Source organism: Anomalospiza imberbis, chromosome 1 (assembly GCF_031753505.1).
Source record: "Anomalospiza imberbis isolate Cuckoo-Finch-1a 21T00152 chromosome 1, ASM3175350v1, whole genome shotgun sequence".
Taxonomy (NCBI): domain Eukaryota; kingdom Metazoa; phylum Chordata; class Aves; order Passeriformes; family Viduidae; genus Anomalospiza; species Anomalospiza imberbis.
Window position 1 is genome coordinate 23,078,615 of NC_089681.1, and position 19,093 is coordinate 23,097,707.

The window sequence follows — 19,093 nt, forward strand, 5'->3', positions numbered from 1 at the left end:
ATAACAAAACACTACACCAAAATTCATCATATAAGCACTCAATTCTGCTGCTCTGAGTCCCAAAGTTTTCCGATTTACTTATTTACTTACATGGCACTGATTGCCTCTTTTATTCCACCCAACATTAACTGTACCTTTCCTAAACGAGTTCCAAACTGTGGATGGGATAACTCCTGTATGCAAAGACTCCTCTCTGACTTTACAAGGTAACTTTTTTCTCAGAGGTCTAAAATTATTGTTGAAGACATCCGTGATTTCTTTTGACGATTTTTTTCTGGCAACAGATTCCTGTTTAAAGCTTCTTCACAGCAAAACACTGCTCTTCAGTTTGATCAACAATAAAAAAATTTATGAAAAGTAGAAAGGCCATCCTGATTATTAGTGTATTTCAGAGTAAAAGATCTTTGCATGGGGGGGTACCTAACACTTCTCTGAACAGCTCTGAACTAAAACAGTATTAGCCCTGTAGTTCTCCTCTGCAGAGGAAAAGAAAACCCTTGTGATTCTTGGTCAAAGTCTACTCTTATGGCTACTCTTACAGGTGGATATATAGGGGGGGATGTGCCCTGTTATTAAGATAAGCTTAAAAAGACCTGCTCTGATTCTTCTGCTGTTAGTTCACATGGTCTGCCTGGAACTAGCTGCAGTCCAAAGCAGAAATTCAAGGTGATGTCTGGTCACTATCAAACAACTTAATTCCTTTAAAAGATGTCTCCAAGGGAAGTCATTAAGTACCTTAGTAGGTGTATAGGTGGTATTGTAATTAAGACACAGCTGAGACCATTTCCGTATAGGAAAACAACTCCCTGTCACAGGACAAATATCCTGCTATTGATCCAGCTGCCACAATGGACCAAGCCACTTCACCCTATTTTGCTTTCAGACATAATCATAGTACAAAACAGACCACTCCTCAATATCAGGCAGGAAAAAACAAAACTCTTTTAAAAGGACAAGGAGGTGGTTGGCGCTGAGTATACAAAAGGCATACAATATTCAAAAGGTATCAGAGGCAGTGAATGTTACCCAATGCTAAGCTGGGAAAAAAATTTAATATCTACATGCAGGAATTTCCCAACAATGGAAGTTGCTTTTGATAAGAGGTGTGAAACAGCTTAAGTTTGCAAAAGTAAGGGAATGAAAACTAGTCTTCATGAGAACTGAAGCATCACATAGCCATGCCCAGAATTTTTAGTGTTCAATAAAAATATGAACTTATCAATAAATTGATTCCCTAGACCATTTCCAACTGTATCAAAAGCAAACTGTATCAGAAGGATTCAAAAAACAAACACCCACTTTTCCTTCCCCACTCAAAACAACCACCCTGCTTTCTTGCTCTTTCCAGCCTCAAAGAACCCAGAAAAGACAAAAATGACTTGTGACAGTTGTTCTAACAACTCGGTTTCTGTAAGACAGATGAGCAGCTAACCCAACCCAGCCCAAGCTGCAAGTGCCTGGTCAGCCAGGCTCCCCACCATCATATTCACTCCCTTTCTTTCAATGAATTATGTCTCTTCAGCTGCCAAAAGCTTTCATTTCTCACTATGCCGAGATGTTCTCAGGATTTAAACCAGCTGAACACAGAGGAACAGAAATGCAAGAGAAGCCTGGGCAGCTCTCAGCAGGAATTTGAGCATCTGTCGTACTTTACTCTGAGGATGCAAAGAATGCAATGTGAAACATTATTTAATATCTAGTACTGTGGATGGCACAACTCCATCAGAATGAGCAAAGTATTGCCCACAGTCTTATAGAACCAGCACAGTATCTACTAGAGGGAGAAATACACGGTACAGTGACTTCCAAATGCATTCAGATCAGCCATCAAGCTCCACCTGAGGAAGATGCTTTGCAGCCTCTGTGACCAGAGCCCCTTGCCTCAGCTCAGCCTGTTTCAGTACAAATTATTCTTGTCTGGTGGAACTCGGGCAGGACACAAGCATCCTCTCAAATCAAAGGCAAAGGAAGCATATTCTAGCTTAAAAATCTCCAAGCATCCGCATAGATAAATGCATTCACTGCACTGTCTTTGGAAGCTGGTTAGACTCAGGGTAGAAGTACCCCCTCTACACCCACAGCTTGCACTTTTTATCCCAGTTGCTCAGAAACACACAGATGCCTTAGGCCACTTGGAATTAAAACTGCCTTAAGGCTCAGAATAAAAAGAAAAGCCCAACAGTTAACAAAAACCCCACAGCCATTAAAAAGAATTCTGTGAATATTAAGCTTAGAAAAATGAGAGCAAAATAATGAAAATAAAATAATACATTATGGTGTTTAAGTCAGTACTAAGCACTGAAGCCATGCTTTACAATTCTAAGTTAAGCTGTGTTAAAATAAATTCGATTTAGTGTTTGCTCTAGAAATGTTTTCTCACTGGTCAGCTGGGAATCCATGGGGGTCCGTGGACTACTTCCAGGAAGTTCACAAAAGACAAGTTGGAAAAACAAATCTGTTGTCAGTAGGCTTGGACACAGAAAGGTCTGTACTAGCATTTCAATATATTTAGGAGGAAAAAAACCAAAAAGTTAGCAAATTCTAGTTCCATTAAACTATTTTTAGGTATTATGAAGACCAGATATTTCAGTGACTATTTCCTGTGGCTAACAATTGAAATGAGAGCACTCATGTCACTTTTATGTAACAGCCTTATTTTCAGACCTATTAAAACGGCAAGGATGTCTCTGTTATCAGTCCTTTAATCTGGCCCTGAAGCCACAAAACTGCTCGTTACCTTTTGACAGAGATTGCATTCTCCTCTATCATTGTTATCCCACTTACATTTTTATTCCAAGAATAAAATGCTGCAAAATCCTGTGACCTAAATACTTCACATGCTACATGCCAATGATCACTGATTCCTGCCTGGTTATTGACTACATTGGCATAAATCTAAATCTCATGCAAGTAGTGTAGATTAGCACCCATTAAGAACTAGATAAAAGATATTTCCATACCAATAATATGTTGAATTTGAAATCTCAGTGTCTTTATTTTACTATATTTTACATTTACAGTAATTTTTAATTTAATAAACTGGGATCATCCAGAACATATTAAAAAAAAACAAACCCAAATCCCTCATTTTGACACTGAGAGAGGAAACAAAGCAAAAAACCCCTTTTTCCTTTTTCATAATCTCATAAAAGACATAAATCACCCATCAAAATTACAATGACAAAAAACTGAAAACAATCATCAGACAATGGGAGGCTTGGAATGGATAGCATATTTCATTTGAAAAAAATACAAAGTGCCTTGTTATAGCCAATCCCTTTTCCAGTGCTGCTATTACTGTCAGTCCTCCCATTCCATGGGGATGGTTTAGGAGTAAAACATTAAAGACTTTTATGCCATGTGGATGAAGCCAGGAAAGCTGGTATAAGCAGCAATGAAGGAATAATGGCTGTCGTGGCTGTTGAAACTCAGACACTGGAGCAATGAGTAGCTGATACATGGAAGGAAACACTTTATTATTTACAGATGAACTCAAATTTTTGTACTCTGTCTTTGGGTATATGCATGGGACAGAGAATTTGAGGTTTGCAGCTGTGTTACTAATGATACTTTGCCTCCCTTTTTCCCCAGATGGAATTCTTTTCGATGTAACCCACTTAGTATGCGGAGAACCAGAGACTAATATTTTAAGAGTGATATTGTATTACAAATATCTAAGCCAAAAGTCTCTGAAAACTTGCAAGCATTACAGCTGTTGATTAGGCAGAGTTCTTCCATTTAAGAAGGAGAAAGAAAACAGATTTTCTCTTCTATTAACACAGAGTGCAGTTTCATATATGCTTGTATAAAAGCAGCTGGTGGGTTTGAGTTTGCTAAAGTGCTGTACTCTCCACATACTACATGTTTGGAAAGCTAACGATGTGAGTTCATTCATCTAAAGCCTGAGAGTCATTGCAGAGGTTCCCACTGAAGGCTGGAGAAAAGGCAGTTGTGAAGAAGCTGTATTTCCCTCTAGGCTTCCTGCAAAAGGAACTATCATCTGCCATGCAACAGGATTTAGTCCTAACAGACCTCAGCACTGCTGACCTTGAAGCTGACAGGTGTCTTCCTATCATTGTTTGCCAGTTCTTTGCTTTCCTTCATCACACTAGGAAAGGTGAAACTGTCCCATTAAGAGTTTATTAACCTTGTCCAAAAATGAGAGGCATGATTTTAAACAAAACAAAACAAAACAACAACAAAAGTACAAAACTTCAAAATCAGATTTCCACCTCAAAACATCATGTTTTCCAGAGAAACATGCCAACCAGAAGAGCATCCACTTTCCACTTCTCATTGTATTACTGGTTCTCATAGATGAGCCTCTTCTGGCTCCTTCAGTCTGCAATTTCCTATGCTGCCCACATGTATCCAGCTACAAACATGTAATTTTGATGGAACATTTTATGTTACAAGGTACGTTTACCACTAATTGTCTTTGTACAGATGTCTGCCTTTCCTTTCACTGATGTGCCCTATGGTTGGCCACAGGAGAAGAGGAGAGAAGTAGTCCCTGTTATTTCCTTCCAAGGTGACATTGCCCACTTTTAAGGACTCACAGGACAAAGTCTTCCCAGCAAACCCTGCCTCAGGGTTTGCACTGTGCCAACCACGGTGGAGTCTTCAGTGGAAGTGCTGGTATGTATGGCTGTGGGATTTTCTGGGAAATAAGATGCTAATAATTGGGGGCATGCTTTAAGCACAATACTCTAAGGACTCACAACTTTTTTCCTTGTAGGACCCATCCTGTTTGCACAATGCTGATATTAGTGGAGCAGGTACTGGCTGCAGGAGAGCTGCCCTGCACCACAGTCTGGGTCATTGCCATCACAGCCAAAATAGCCTTTCCGTAACAACAGGCCCCAGATTGAATTTTCCAAATTTGAGAGCAAGGATTTTACACAGAAGACAATTATCTGTATTCTCATTTCCCCCAAATCATTCTGACAGTTACCATGTCCTAATTTTATATCGAAATGGCTTTAAATCCTTGACAATACTTGTGCCTATCTGCACACCCAGTGTGAAACCTTGCAATGGGAACTGCCTGGATTTGCAAAAGTCAGCCCCTCCTTCACTGCTGCCTTTGGCCAATTAAATTACAAGCCTTGACTGTCCTGACTCATTCTGGAGAGCTCGTTTCCACAGGTGTTGTTAAAATCTTAGAGGACATTTACTGTCCTTCCTGAGGCAGGAGTGGAAGAGCAAACTGGCTTTGTATGGGGTGTCTCAACCAGTGTAGTGTTTGTCTCTAGCGATGGTGTTGGTGCCTGCAGTGGCGCTGTCATCCTGTATGGTGCAGAGCAGAGCCACTACTACGGCTGGAGCACCCGCCAGAAAGATTACTCACGCTCCTTGTACCTCATGTATAACTTCCTGATCCTGCACAAAACTATAGCTTTAGGCCACCAATCTCTGACAACAGATAAAGAAAGGGTTTGACCGTTCGTGGCTGTTGAGGAAAGGCAGAAAGCCCAAAATAAACACAAGTACTACAAACTGCTTCTACCACTGCTAGTGTTCAACAATAGAGAAGTCGACCAGAAGAGCTGATTTACAGAGATTGCCTCATGTCAGAGCCAAGAGTCTAAATATGCTGGCTTTAAGGATGCACACAATCTGTTATGCCAGACTAATTACCAAAACAGAGGCGTACTTGACAGGGATGGCATTAATAAGAGAACTCTTGCTGGTGTCAGGAATTTCAGCAGTCTATGTCATTGCTCATACTGAGAAAAAACACACCACATCCAAGGAGACACCAACAAGCCACCACCACGTCAGCTACTGTTCACTTACAGCCATACACTGAAGAAATTACAGTGCTGCAGTTGATAGGTTTAAGTTCACACTCTTCATGAAGCCACAGAAACTCATGTGCCTGTTTTCTAACAGTCATCTGTGCCTTTAGAAATATTCCCTAATGTGCAATTACATGCCGTATGGTACACTGTGTGGTAACAGAACTTCAAATGGTAACAGGAAATCTTTTTTAACTGTAAATGTTTTTTATCCCATTATAAAGACTCACAGATCTCTGCAGTGGGTCTTTGGTCTGCTTACAGCTTTGGAGCTGAAGCTTGTCCTATCTTGAGGAGAAAGATAAATGTCTTCTGAAGTTCTGGACTGTTTGTGATGAACTCCAGTGGGAAAAGCCTCTCTTTCCATTTATTTTCACAGTGTCTGATCTCCAGATGTGTATCATTTATCTGCTAGATGCACAACAAGACCAAACTTTAGTCCTTACCCAGGAACTGTTTTGCCCATGGTGGGACAGAGGTTGCTGTATGAAGATGCAGGAGGGAGATGAGCAAGAATAACAATAAGACAAGGCGGAGTTTTCTGTCCTTACTCAAGTACCAACAGCAGGATCTGTGATGAAGGACAGACCAAACTTCCTCCATGGTCTACACATCAATTGCCCTACAGCCTGCCTAGGCTATTAAATAAGGCTCAAGCTCATGAGTTGCATTAAAGGACTGCTAGCTGAATAAGACCATAGTTACACCACTCCAAAGATATATTCATCATATACCCCAAGAAAGTTACCTGTATCTTCATTCAGTTATAATTTTCTGCAAAAACAACCTTTACCTCTGTGGATCTTTGCCACCACTACAGTACACTGAAGAGCAGTTCTACTCAGGCTACAGGTTAGGACCAAGAGACCTTCCTAATTCCATGACCACATAAAACTTACTCCAACTTCAAAATTGAGTAACTTAGAAGTTATAGAGGGGCTCACCAAATCTGATGTCAACTGAGTTAAACAGTACTGCTGTGCTGTTTATGTGAACCCCCCTTGATGTTCTCTAATTCCATACCATATGGTCTTTTCTTGTATGTGAAACCCAGAAATGAACACTGCAGTTGTCTCCTTCACCTTGAAAACCTCAAGACTGCTTAACAGTCAATCAAAGTACACATGAATTCAGTTTCCCATGTAGAAGAAGTAGTTTAGTATCAAAGTTTCTCTGGGTATACCCAAATTACAAGATTCAAAGCCCTTCCAAGCTTTCATGCCAAGCCATAAATCGGTGCAAAGAACAGTTTGTTCTTCAACTCTGCCTCTGACATAGGCACAATACAACAGGGAAACTATTTTAAGGGGGTACAGCTGGATCAGCTTCCCAAGTGCTACTCCAGACTGAAATATTAAAGGGCAATATACAGGCAAAAAGCATCAGAAGCCAGCAATGTGCACCACAGATTGATTAATCTCAATTAGCACAGCAATTTCCTGCACATTTTCCAAGAAGCATCCATTGGTTTCCCTAAAAATAGGATCAAAATCACCATGCAAATTGTTGCCACAGCTCAAAATGCTAATCAGTTTTTTAAGGACATGTCAGCCCATGTGCAGACAGGTTAAATTTAAGGTACAGCTATGACTGAGAAGCTAAATGCACTCCTTTGAAAATGCTGAATGGAGAGGTCAGCCTGTCTTTGAATCACTAGTCACAAGTCTGACAGTAACAGGAGAAGCAGGTAGCTTTTGGTGTAGAGGTCATAACTGCGAGTACCTGCACCAGTCAGTGCTTTTAAGTCTAATGCATACTGGCTCTTCCATGCACACCTCCTCTCTCCTTTCATGCTTTTCTGATCCTTTTTTGCTAATCAATCAGAAGAACTAACGCTTTGTCCTGGTTCAGGGCAAATTTGGGAGAGAACCCCCAGAGGTGTTCCACTAGAAGGCAGATTCAATTGGCCCCTCCCCGCAACCGGTTCGGGAAAAAGTACTTCCTTGGAGAAGAGTGGAAAAAACTGTTTATTAAACAAGAAAATCCAAACAATATTAAACAATGAAACTTCTTGCCACTCCAAAAAGAGGGACAAACTCAGAAAATCCTCCCCCCGGGCTGCGGCTCGGCTCACTCAGTCTCTTCTCAGTCCCTCCGGCGCTGGAAATGCCGCGGCCCACTGGGCCACAGGTGCGAGCTGCCGGCGCTCTTCTGGGTGTTCAGTCCACAGCAGGTTTGAGCAGGTCCAAAGAAAAGGAAAAGCCACAGTCCAGGGAACTTCTTTGCCTCAGCTTGCTAAAACTAACTAAAAAGCAAAGGAGAGCTCTGTCCCGCTGTCTGTCTGTCCGCAGACAGCACAGTCCAGCAGCAGGAATGTGGAGGGGTGAGTGCAGTTTCTGCGCGCTCCTTCTGCCCTCCTTCACTCCTGGAACAAGTCTTAAAGGTGCAAAACTTATTATTCAGCATAAACAGAACAGACGATTGGGGATAAAAGTATCCTACAGTCAACCTAGGACACACTTACATTTTCCTCCCTCCTCCGGAGAGCGTGGATGAATGATTAAATCTGCCAGGGTAACCTCTTGGCATGCATGCCAATAACTCCCCAACTAATAGCCTTTCCTCTGCCTCACTGCCCTGGCCCACTGGTGATTACTGCAATCCCTTGAAGTGGCCAAATTGCAGGGCAGACCCCATGGAAACCTATTTGGAGTTGTTCTAGTTCATACCAAAGAATAATGTTTTTAATACAGATTGTTCTTTTTAAAGCTCTACAAAAGCAGCTGTAATCAATTGTAGCGGGAGCACTGCAAACCTCCACCAGGTTTCAGAAGCCCCATATTGATTCCTTTCCAGTCCACAGATTTCAGCAAAATAACCCCACGTGAGGAACTGAGAGTCAACTAACATGTAACCACTTAAATTAACATGTCTTTGCTATTGGTGGCAAGAATTAGCAATAAACTGTCTCAGTTACATTCCTTCTGCATAAATAGGAAAGTTACATATAAACCAACTATATTATTATGGTTACATTAATCAGCAATTAAATACTGCTAGCAAATGTTATGTACAGCAACTGAAGTTTGTCAGAGATGAGGAGGAATCAGACTTCACAGTTCAAGGAGTGAGCATTTCCAGTTCTGTAATGCATAATCTGTTATTCAACAGGGCCTTACTCACTGAACAACAAAGTCTGTGACTACCTCAGTGGACACTCCTGTTTGTCACCTGCAGCCACTAGCACTCCTGGTGACATCCCACCAAAGCTGCCCACAAGCAGAAGAATGATGACTGGCAGATCTACAAACTGTTTATCTTTCTAAATTGTGTGCAGTTGTAGCAATTAGCTGCAGGAACTTCCCCCCCTCCCACAAACACATGCAACCTATTTCAGAAGATAAACTCCACTAAATTAAGAGAAATCCTGGATTCTCTAGAACAGAGAGGAATGCTGGTGGTAGCACATTTATATCCCAGGCTTGCCAGATTCTTAGTTAAGGAAATTAGAGCTTAATTAAGTTGTGAGTATGCTTAAATGGAACACCTTTGTACCAGGTCTCTCAGATTCACTGCAGTGAACCAGCTTCACTAGACTGGGCACTCAACACAAGAACAATTAATCACTCTTTAAACAAATACACAAAAACACCCAAATCATCATCTTTATATTACTTTGGGTGCTAGTAAAGAAAATACTCCACTCAAAAGTGGTACTGTATAATGGTGCAAAATGCAAACTGAACTGCAGATCAATGTGAATTTTGCATTAGCCAGAACATGCTGGATATGCTGACTTCCTTCTCCAGGACAGGAAAACAATCACTTTATTTGTTTAGGTAACTACCTTCAGCTTGTTCGGTGGTGGCTGGAAGCACAGAGGTAGAGGATTAGCTTGTCCTAGGTCAAAAGCACTGGTAAATTCAAAACTTGGTTAAATTAGGCCACAGTCTCTGCTGCCAGATGGATAAAGGGTATCACTGCTACTCTTTCCACTGGTTTAGGCTTCTCAGACATGAACAGCAAACACAGACAGCACTGAGACACAAGGTACATTCGTGTGAGATACCTCTTTGTCTTCCAGATCCCCAAACAGAAAGACAACAAAGATGATTTTATTGCTATTTCTAGGTCAACTCATCTCACTGGTTTCCAAGATTAAATTGTTGGATTCAGCACTCTGATCCCATCTTACTTAACTGAATTTTTGCTACAAAGACTCGGTTTTCATATCCTCTTAGATGCCTACAAAGATAAGAAATGAGTTTACTTCACATGGGATAAAACACCATTCTAATAACTTCCACTATAAAAGCAGTTGAGTGAAATCAGAGATGGGTTGGCTTGTACAAGCTATGTGGCTTCAGAAGCAGTCTTCTGTCTGGTATGGTGCCCTTCAGGCATGACTCCCCTCCTTCCATCACCAGTGAGAAGGAACCGGTGCAGCACTGACACAAACCCACCTGGCTCTTCAGCCAAAGACAGCACACAGGTTGTGCTGGGGGGGACACAGCATCCTGCCAATAATGCCAGACAAATTCCTAGCTAGCTGGGGCTGAGGCAAGAAGGAAGGATTTTCTCTCCTACCCTCCCTCTGTCTTTGACTTTCCTGCCAGCTCTCTGGGGCTTGCAGTGCAGCATCAGACTGGACAAGGGAACCATGGGGACAAGTTCTTCTGAAGACATACACAGCTCAGAGCTGTGGTCAGAAACTAGATGGATATCCTGAGCAGAAACACGAAAAGATAATTTTAACTGTATAGTTAGGAATTTCTCCCCTCACAGTTGCCCATATCAACTGCACAATGAGACAAACCAAGGCAAAGCCTTGGTGAGGAAGTCTGCTGGGAGCCTCCATACTGCGCTTCCACACTGGAACAATTAACAAGCATTCTTATTCCTGAGAAGAACCAGCAAATGTGTCTGCTCTTAAAAACCCCTACAAATGTATATGGACATGGAGAGCATCAGGCTGAAACTGTGCTGTAAAAGGCACACTAAAATAAAAGGGCTACTCCACAAGCAGTGGAAGGGCTGACACTGGATTTCCTACACAGGTTCCCTTTCCTGTTTCTTTCCCTTGTGCTACTGCCTCCCTATGAGTTGTGCACAAGGCAGAACATGGATTAAAAAACTCTGAAGATATAGGAATTTCTCAAAACTGAAGTTTCAACTGGTATTACATAAGGGACCATTTTCAAACAGCACAGAATTTTTTTGGTTTAAAGCATGGTTAAGAAAGGTGTTGATTTAATTGAAGTTTTATTGACAACAATCTTTCCCAGTTCTCATAAGCAACTACTTTTAATAGAACTGAAATAAGCTTCATATTGATTACCTTCAGCTGATGTTTAAAAAATAATGTTATATAAAATGAGCATCAAAAGAATTAATACATTTGTAATGAAGATAAGGATAAATTACACTGTATTTGACAAATCTACTTCCCTTAATTCAATGGAAAGCAAGCCAAGTAAGTTGTTTGACAGCATTTTTAACAGTCAAGAGATCTGACTGAAGAGTAAAATACAAAAAAGACTCTTTAACGCTATTAAGTATCTTCTAACAAAGAAGAATTCTGTCTTTCTTTCTAGCATTCATACTTTAAATCAGAGTTCTGCTAGAGGGAACAAAGATTTCTGTATTTTATAGCCAAATCTCAAATCTTCATATATCTGTCACAGCACCATCAATACAAGGTTAGCACCACTCTACAATCCTCACTGCCTTATCAATCGTCTACAGCTTTTAAAAATCTATATGCCTACAAAACCTCCGGGAGCTGTTACACACTGAGGATTCCACAGCATTATCGACCTGGGCAGCCTCTTTATCCTCAGTAAGTTATTTTAAGCAACTTTCTGCCAGCAAGCAAGTCTCTTTGTTAGGCTTTGTCTGTACGATTGCTAAACCACTGCTTACAATACACCACAAAAAAGGGAGCAACTAAGCAGAAACCAGAATGAGGTCTGTCAAATTCTCTTTTTATTTCTTCTTTTCCTCCACTTTCCTGTTATGCTTCTAATACCCTACAGATCACTGCCCTGCTACCAGGAATTCTTCCATGCACCTCAGCCACATCCTTAAGGGGGCAATGTGAATGTGCAACAGACAAGACAGACTGAATCCATGTGCTTTTGGGATCATGCTCTCTAACTTGCACACTTTCTTCTGCCTTGTTTGTATATCTATATGTATATATATATATATATATATATATATATATAGAGAGAGAGAGAGAGAGAGAGAGAGAGAGAGAGTGGAGAAACAGAACCTAGCAAGTGTATTTACCTACTGAGTAAGAAAATACATCACCTGGCTTGGGAGGTGAGGAAGAGAACAGAGAGAGGTACATTTCTCATACTTGGAACTCAAACCCTGAACTTTGTTCAATTCTTAAACCCCTTATCAGATAAAGGTCTCCAGCCTGAGGATCAGATTTCTTTGGCATGGTAGGAAAAGCAAATCTCAACCTGATACATATCGGCATACATCTAAAAGCAATCTCAGGGTCTTCTGCAAGCTCGTGCCTGGAGGTGTCAACAGAGGAGGCCAGTGCTAGCACAGCAGTCTTCCTTGGATGCAACTTATGAACAGCCACAGTCGAGCAGTCACATCCATGCTGCTTCTACTTTTCTACCAACAAAAATATTTACGAGGTGATCCTCTTTGAGGGAGCAGCTCTTGCTTGTACTTTTACTCTGAAGCTTCGTATTGTGAAAGCTTGTGTGCCCAGTGACCCACACTATCCCGTGGTGTCATCAGAACTACTAGGACCTAAGTTGTTTTAATCCGAGGGCACATCATAAAATCTACTAAACTGACAGCCCACACAGGGACAGAGGAGATTTAGATTTGATGCCCTGTATCACACTTGATGACTAGACTCTCCGCTGAGGACCAAGATACACAGTGGAAGCTGCCAGGGAAAAGGGTAAAAGAAAGATATTTAAACTTTAATCCACAAAGTCTTTGCTAGTGGTATTTTATTTCTGGGTATTAGATCAACTTTCCTATTTCCTTGTTAAACCTGTACCTTGTGGAGAAAATGGAAAGAATGGATGTTAAAATTTTAAGTTATAAATTCTGTAATGCTTGCAAGTACCATAAAAACAGCTTTTAATCAATGTCCTATGGAAGTAACTAATTCAGCACTGATATCTATTACTTAATATGGTTAAAGGTTGGCAAAAATAGCAGACAAAACGAGAAAGTAACCTGTCGATCCTGTGTTATTCTAGATAAAGTGCAGACATATTCCAATTATCTGCACCTTATTTCCAACAGTTCTGTTTCAAAAATACAGCACATAATCTGCTCCATATAGCTGTCAATCAAATGGACAAACTCCCTTCAGTTTTTATTGCAGATATGTCTAAAGCAATTGCACTTTGCAAGGGTATCCCAAGATTAATAACAAAACTTTAATTCAAATCACACATTTTTCTCTGCAAGCAATAAAAAGTTTAGCTACACTGATGGCATTAGAAAACTTCTTGGTTCCTGTTTCTGTTTGCTTCAGGAAAAGGGTCACTCAACACTTAGAAATGGAACAAGGAAAAAGGAGTTTCATCAGTCTAAGTGTTATGGATGTCAGCTGCTTAACAGACCTGACCTTGCACAAACCTGCTCACCTCCCTGGATTCTATGAGCTTAAAAAAAATCCAAGGACAAAGAGGGAAGGTGTAAAAACTCTGCTTAGGGAGACCATATAGCAAGACATTCAGACCACTCCAAGACAATGCAGAATAGTTTTGCAACATTACTAGCACAAATGTGCATATGTACATCTAAGAAAATAGAGGTCAAGAACTGCATTTCAAATGACAGCAATGCAACATGAAGCTACCTTTAAACAGAAGCATCTATACAGCCAGAAGTATAGAATGCTCATATAATGTTATTTTAGTAGAAAACGTACAGGAGTGATGAAGAATAAACCTGTCCTCAAAGGGCAGGGCATGAAGTGTGTAAATCAGGTTTCCTCATACACATACATGAGCAAATTAGATCAAGAAGTTATCGATAAATACAATTCTTCAAACAACACAAATGGAAGCAGCTTTTTATGGCAAGTCGAGGAAGAACAACATAAGTAGGCAACTGCAACATGTTACATCATGGAAGGCAGCATTTGATTATTTGCTTTGACAAGACAGAAGAGATCAGAAAAACACTTTCCTATGCCTTTCTCAGGAACAACAACTGAAGAAGGGCAGATGATGACCAAGCAGCATTTGAGAACTGAGAATGTGAAGGTAACGTCTGCTGAAAATTAAAGTCATGTCATTTCATTCAACTTCATAATAACATGATAAACAAGGACCACAAGGCAGAGAACAGAATAGCTACTGTTATTTGATAAAGGAGAGTCATCAACCCATTTCATTTAAGAAACATTAACCTGTACTGGACACATCCCACATAAAGTAATGATACTTGTCCAGTGAAATACATAGCTGCACTTCACTTGGAGAAAAAATTGTCTTATCAAGATATGCCGACACCTCCCGAGTTTGCTGTGCTGAAACTGCTCACCTCACAGCCTGACAGAGCATAGCCCCCTCTGGAGACCGAAGCCCCAGCCCAGCTCCTGACAGGGACTGTCCTTCCTCCACTAATTACACACGCACACACAGGCCCACGCAGCAATCCCCTGGGAAGCCTCTAATAGGCTGGGAGAGCCGATTACTACTGAGGCTTACAGCTCAGATTTGTGCAACTGAAAGGCTTAACAAGCCTCCATTTCATTCTTTTTAAGTTAGTTTGAAGGGAGGAAAAATGAATGGTTATGAAGAACATCCCCAAAAAAAGTGACATAAAACACAGCACAAAGCAGTGGGATAATGCCTCAGGTCTCACTTTCTGGAATGAGGTCCATGTCAGAAGCCTCAACGCCTCCCAGAAAGACAGAACTTGCTCTTTATTTTCTCCCCAAACACCATGTCCTTCATGAGGTGGTTTACAGTTTTAAAAAGAAAGACCAAGCCATGTTCTGCAGGTCTAATATTATCAAAATCTGCTTTGGAGGTCACTCCCTTTTCTATGGCATGCCTGTCCTCTCCTTTCTACAAGGCAGAAAGGAGAGGAAAAGGTCCATCCTACCTGACCCCTGTCCACAGTACCAGCAGCTACTGGCCATACCACAGTAATGCTACTGCTCCTCACATGCACCATCTCAGCAGCCACCAGATTCAGGCAGGCAGCAAATGGCACCAGGAGCCAAAGGCGTCCCTTCAGGCAAGCTGCAGCCTGCTTTCACACAAAATTTCAGTAGCATTTTCTTCATTACTTTCCCAGCAGGGCCAGTTTGAAGTGGCACAACATTTGCATTCAAAGAGAAAAAAACTCATTTTGTCATCAGAAAGCTGTGGAGAGATTTCCAGCAAGCTATCTTCAGGCACATGCCCACTGGACACTAAATTGTCCCCACTTGCTTTGTGGCAGCTCCAACACAAGCCCAACAAGGCACTGGCCAGCCACCGGGACTTGCTTTTTTGAAACCCCATTTTGTGAGGATGGGAGAGGGCTGTGTTGTTCCCCTCTCTGTGTTCATTACCGCCACATTTCAGAGGTAACACAAAATGGAAAGCACTTGGGTTGGGAACAGCCAAAAGCAGTCCTTTAGCACTTGCTGAAAAAAAGGATACAAGTGGCACTTAAAGATCTGACCACAAAACCTCAGTACATACAGACTGCATATAGAGGGAGGGGTGCAACTGTACTGCTTTTCCTGTCTGTCCTCTTTTAAAATCAATACATGAGATTTAAATAAAGGTATAATTTAGAATACCTCACACCACTGCTCTTACAATATCTTAGGAAATTAACTTAATATCCACTATTGATTTATAAACAAGATATATAGTATCCTATATATCTTGGGATATTCCATTATCATTTTATAATCAGCCCTATCATCTATAAATTAAAGTTCATGTCACTGAAAGAGCTGCTAAAAGGAGCAAGCTTCTCCCTGACTTTCAAGCCTCCTCCACTGAATCACACAGCTGAAGGTTCCATTTTGTTGGAGAAGGCTGTCATTCACAACATTATGCAGCACTGAAGGAGCCAAACAGATTAAATGGACATCTGCATTTCCAATCTGCTATAAAAGTGGTTTAATACCAAGCAGTGTTTAAACAGTAAAACTGTCTGCAATTTCTGCTCTATAATCCGTGAGTAATCAATCAATTTCAATGCTGAGCTTCCATTACTGCTTCTCTGCAAGTAGATGGAAAAATTTCCAGGGCACATACTTCTTATTTATACCCCAACACTAAAGAGGAATTAAACACAGATTCAGTCTGCATTCACAGTGATCCTGGCACACGTCAAGTCTCAGGCTTGTATTTTCAAAGCAAAGCACAGAAAGTACCGTGAAACATCCAGTTATGGTAGCTATTTGGCATTTTACTTCCCCTCTGAATTCACCAGTGCAATAAATACCCTAAGGACTTGCCAAAACAAAACAGAGTAACCCATCACAGCCCTCATCCTCCTACTCTTTGAAACCTCAGCACCGCAGAAGAGTGGTGCTCAGAAAAAGCACAGGATGCAGCTGTGGTCCCATGACACCAATGGAGTCTGGCTGCTCCCAGCTTGGGAAGCCATCCCAAGAAACAGCATCAAACTCAACATCTTTCTCAGACTTGTTGCTTGATGTTGTAACGACTGTGGGATTAAGACTGTGGTGCTGGGGATTCAAAGGCTTACTTCTTTTAACAATACAATCTGTGTTGACAAATTTTGCTTATAATGTAAGTGTCCCTTGCTCTAGGGAGCTATACAGACATTATGCAGAAAAGTTATGCAGAGCAGCAGCTGACCTCCCTGCTCAAGAAAACTGAAGGTGTTTCCATTTAAAGAGAGGAAGACCAAGAAGGAGACATGGGCACTCTGACCCAGGTACAGGATTCAGGTTGGAGTGAGGCCAGAGCTAAAGACAGGTATCTCCCAGAGGCTCAGTGTAGCTTGTGACAGGGTCACACCTGGCTTACACTGCTGCCTTAGCTGGATGTGAGCAGGCCCTGGCCATCCCTCCTATGCAGGAGATGGCTTCCAGAGTGGATTAATGCTCAGCCTTTCCACCTTCCTTAATTCTGTTGTGCACAGGTTGCTGCAGAGTTCTCTCTGACATGGTATAAAACATGACTAACATCACCACCTGTTCATCCCTCTGATACCAAAAAGGTGACACCTTCACCCCTGCCCCAATGCCAGGCCTCATGTGACAGAGACCCTTGCTTTTAAGGAAGTGGTCGTACAGGTTGTCTCACAAACACACCAGGTTACACCGTTCAATTGTGTACACCATTCAGTGTGGCTAAAGTGAAACAGTTCTCCCTAACAGGGGTATCAGTGGCTGAATTCACATGTCTCAGCTGATATCTTGTTTAAAAGCACAGCCTGCCCCATGTATTCATTCAATACATTCAATACATCAATAAATTCTGAGTGTTTAGCAAGTGCCCAGCATGGGTGGCTGGACCAGGAGCTCAGAAGGTGGGCACTGCTCCTCACTCAGCTCTGCTGTTGCCTGCAGTCACCAAACCTCAATGGTGTCTCCTACACGGGATGAGGGTTTCAGCCAGCCTCATGGAAAGTTCCACAGCCTAAAACATAACATAAGCCTTGCATGAAACATAATGTATTTTTCCACTGTTATCTGCATCTACTCCTACTCACTGTGTCCCTCTGCTTGGCACAGGGAGATAAAGAATCAAAGCAAGTCCTTGAAGAGTCACATACACATGCCTTTCCCTTTCAATACCTATGTACAATTAGGTTTAATCACTACAGGTAGAGTTCACTTGAAATTCTGAATCCACTGGCCTCATGCTGGTTTATCCAATTCAGAGCTTTGGCACTCTCAGATGAGACTGAGGAGGTAGAAAGACATAGTGACTGTATTTCAAGCACCTAATTTTACTTCTATGCAGAGCAGCTAAATTTAGGACTAAAAGGTCCTTTTACACATCAATGGAGAGAGACATACTCCAGCAGGGTGCTCACAGTCCTGATTTTCTGTTTGACTTCAGACTCCTCAGTTAACAGTTGAACAGACTTTCCAACACACGATAAGCAAACTCTGACTGAAATAGCATGTATGACATCAGGTTCCAGTAGGTCTGAGTGACTTTTGGAATAATGGTAGAGAGGCACATTACAAAACCAGCAGATTATCTGCATCTTCCAAGGGAACAATTACTGTGACAGCAGCACATTTACAAGACTCTGAAAAAACCTCAGTATCTCAGAGCTGCCATGAGATGTGCTGAAGAAAAACCCAAACCCCATGACTTGGGGTTCCAGACACATACTTGTGCAACTGATGGTTTCAGTAAGAGACCTCTGTTCATTTGCAATGACACAGAGTTTGCAATAACCCAACCAAGTAGGTGACTTGTCCCTGGGCTGGAACAGCAAGTACTCATTTCTCTGGACAGTTTATAAGGAAGGGGGAAAATAGCAACCACAGCATAATTCCTAACTGCAGAGCTCTTTCAGCAAGAAGCAGCTGTATTTCTCTGGCCATGTATAACAGCAGCTATTCCAGTTATATAAGCACCTGGATGTCACTGTCATGAAACTAAATGTGCAGATTTGGCTGTATAGAAAACCAATTCTGCTGGATAATTAGTACAGCATTATATGCCAAAAAATTTTCTTCCAGGTAAACTTTTTACCTTTTCCTCTGCTTCTTATAGTGACTTGTTGACAGATATGAAAATTATGTTGTTTCACACCTGGAGAACTATAACTCTCCTCCAGTTCTTAATTTTACTCTGTACAGTCATGAAATCAATAGTAGCACAGATCCATTCTAAATGCCATCCAGTGTGTAGAGAAGAACACACACTGAAAATAATGCTTTAGAAACAAGATTTTTCACGTGCCACTTTGAGGAAAGGAAGCCAAAGGAGTGGCTGCATTGTGATACAGTCATTGAAATCCTCAAGACACACAACTATTCAGACTTGTGCTATCCCAGAAGGATGTAATAGTTTGTAAAACCTGCAGACTCTGTATTTTATCGTACCTTCTCATGCACAATGAGAATGAAATATAATCTACTAAGGCTTAAAATTAAACATCCTGTATCTATCATGCCATGGGACAGAAACCAGTCAAACCAGCTCAAAATTCACAGTTCTCTTCTATGTAAAAGAGCCTTTTATCAGTTACAGAATAGCAGAAAAGCTGACCTAAAGCCAACCTCTAAAAGGGAGTTGTGACTGTGTTAAAAAGTGCTTGAAGTTTCTTGTAATTATGCACACCTATTCTACCTGCAGACAATAAAAACTTACTCCCTCAGTGTAAGACAGCACTCCAGTTCCTATTTCTGTGCC

The 19,093-nt window shown here is 41.3% G+C and overlaps 1 protein-coding gene across 1 annotated transcript in view; it reads right to left on the minus strand.

Moving 5' to 3' along the window:
- Positions 1-19,093, minus strand: part of SDC2 (syndecan 2) — a 60,767-nt gene that overhangs the window by 13,175 nt on the left and 28,499 nt on the right. The window lies entirely within an intron of this gene.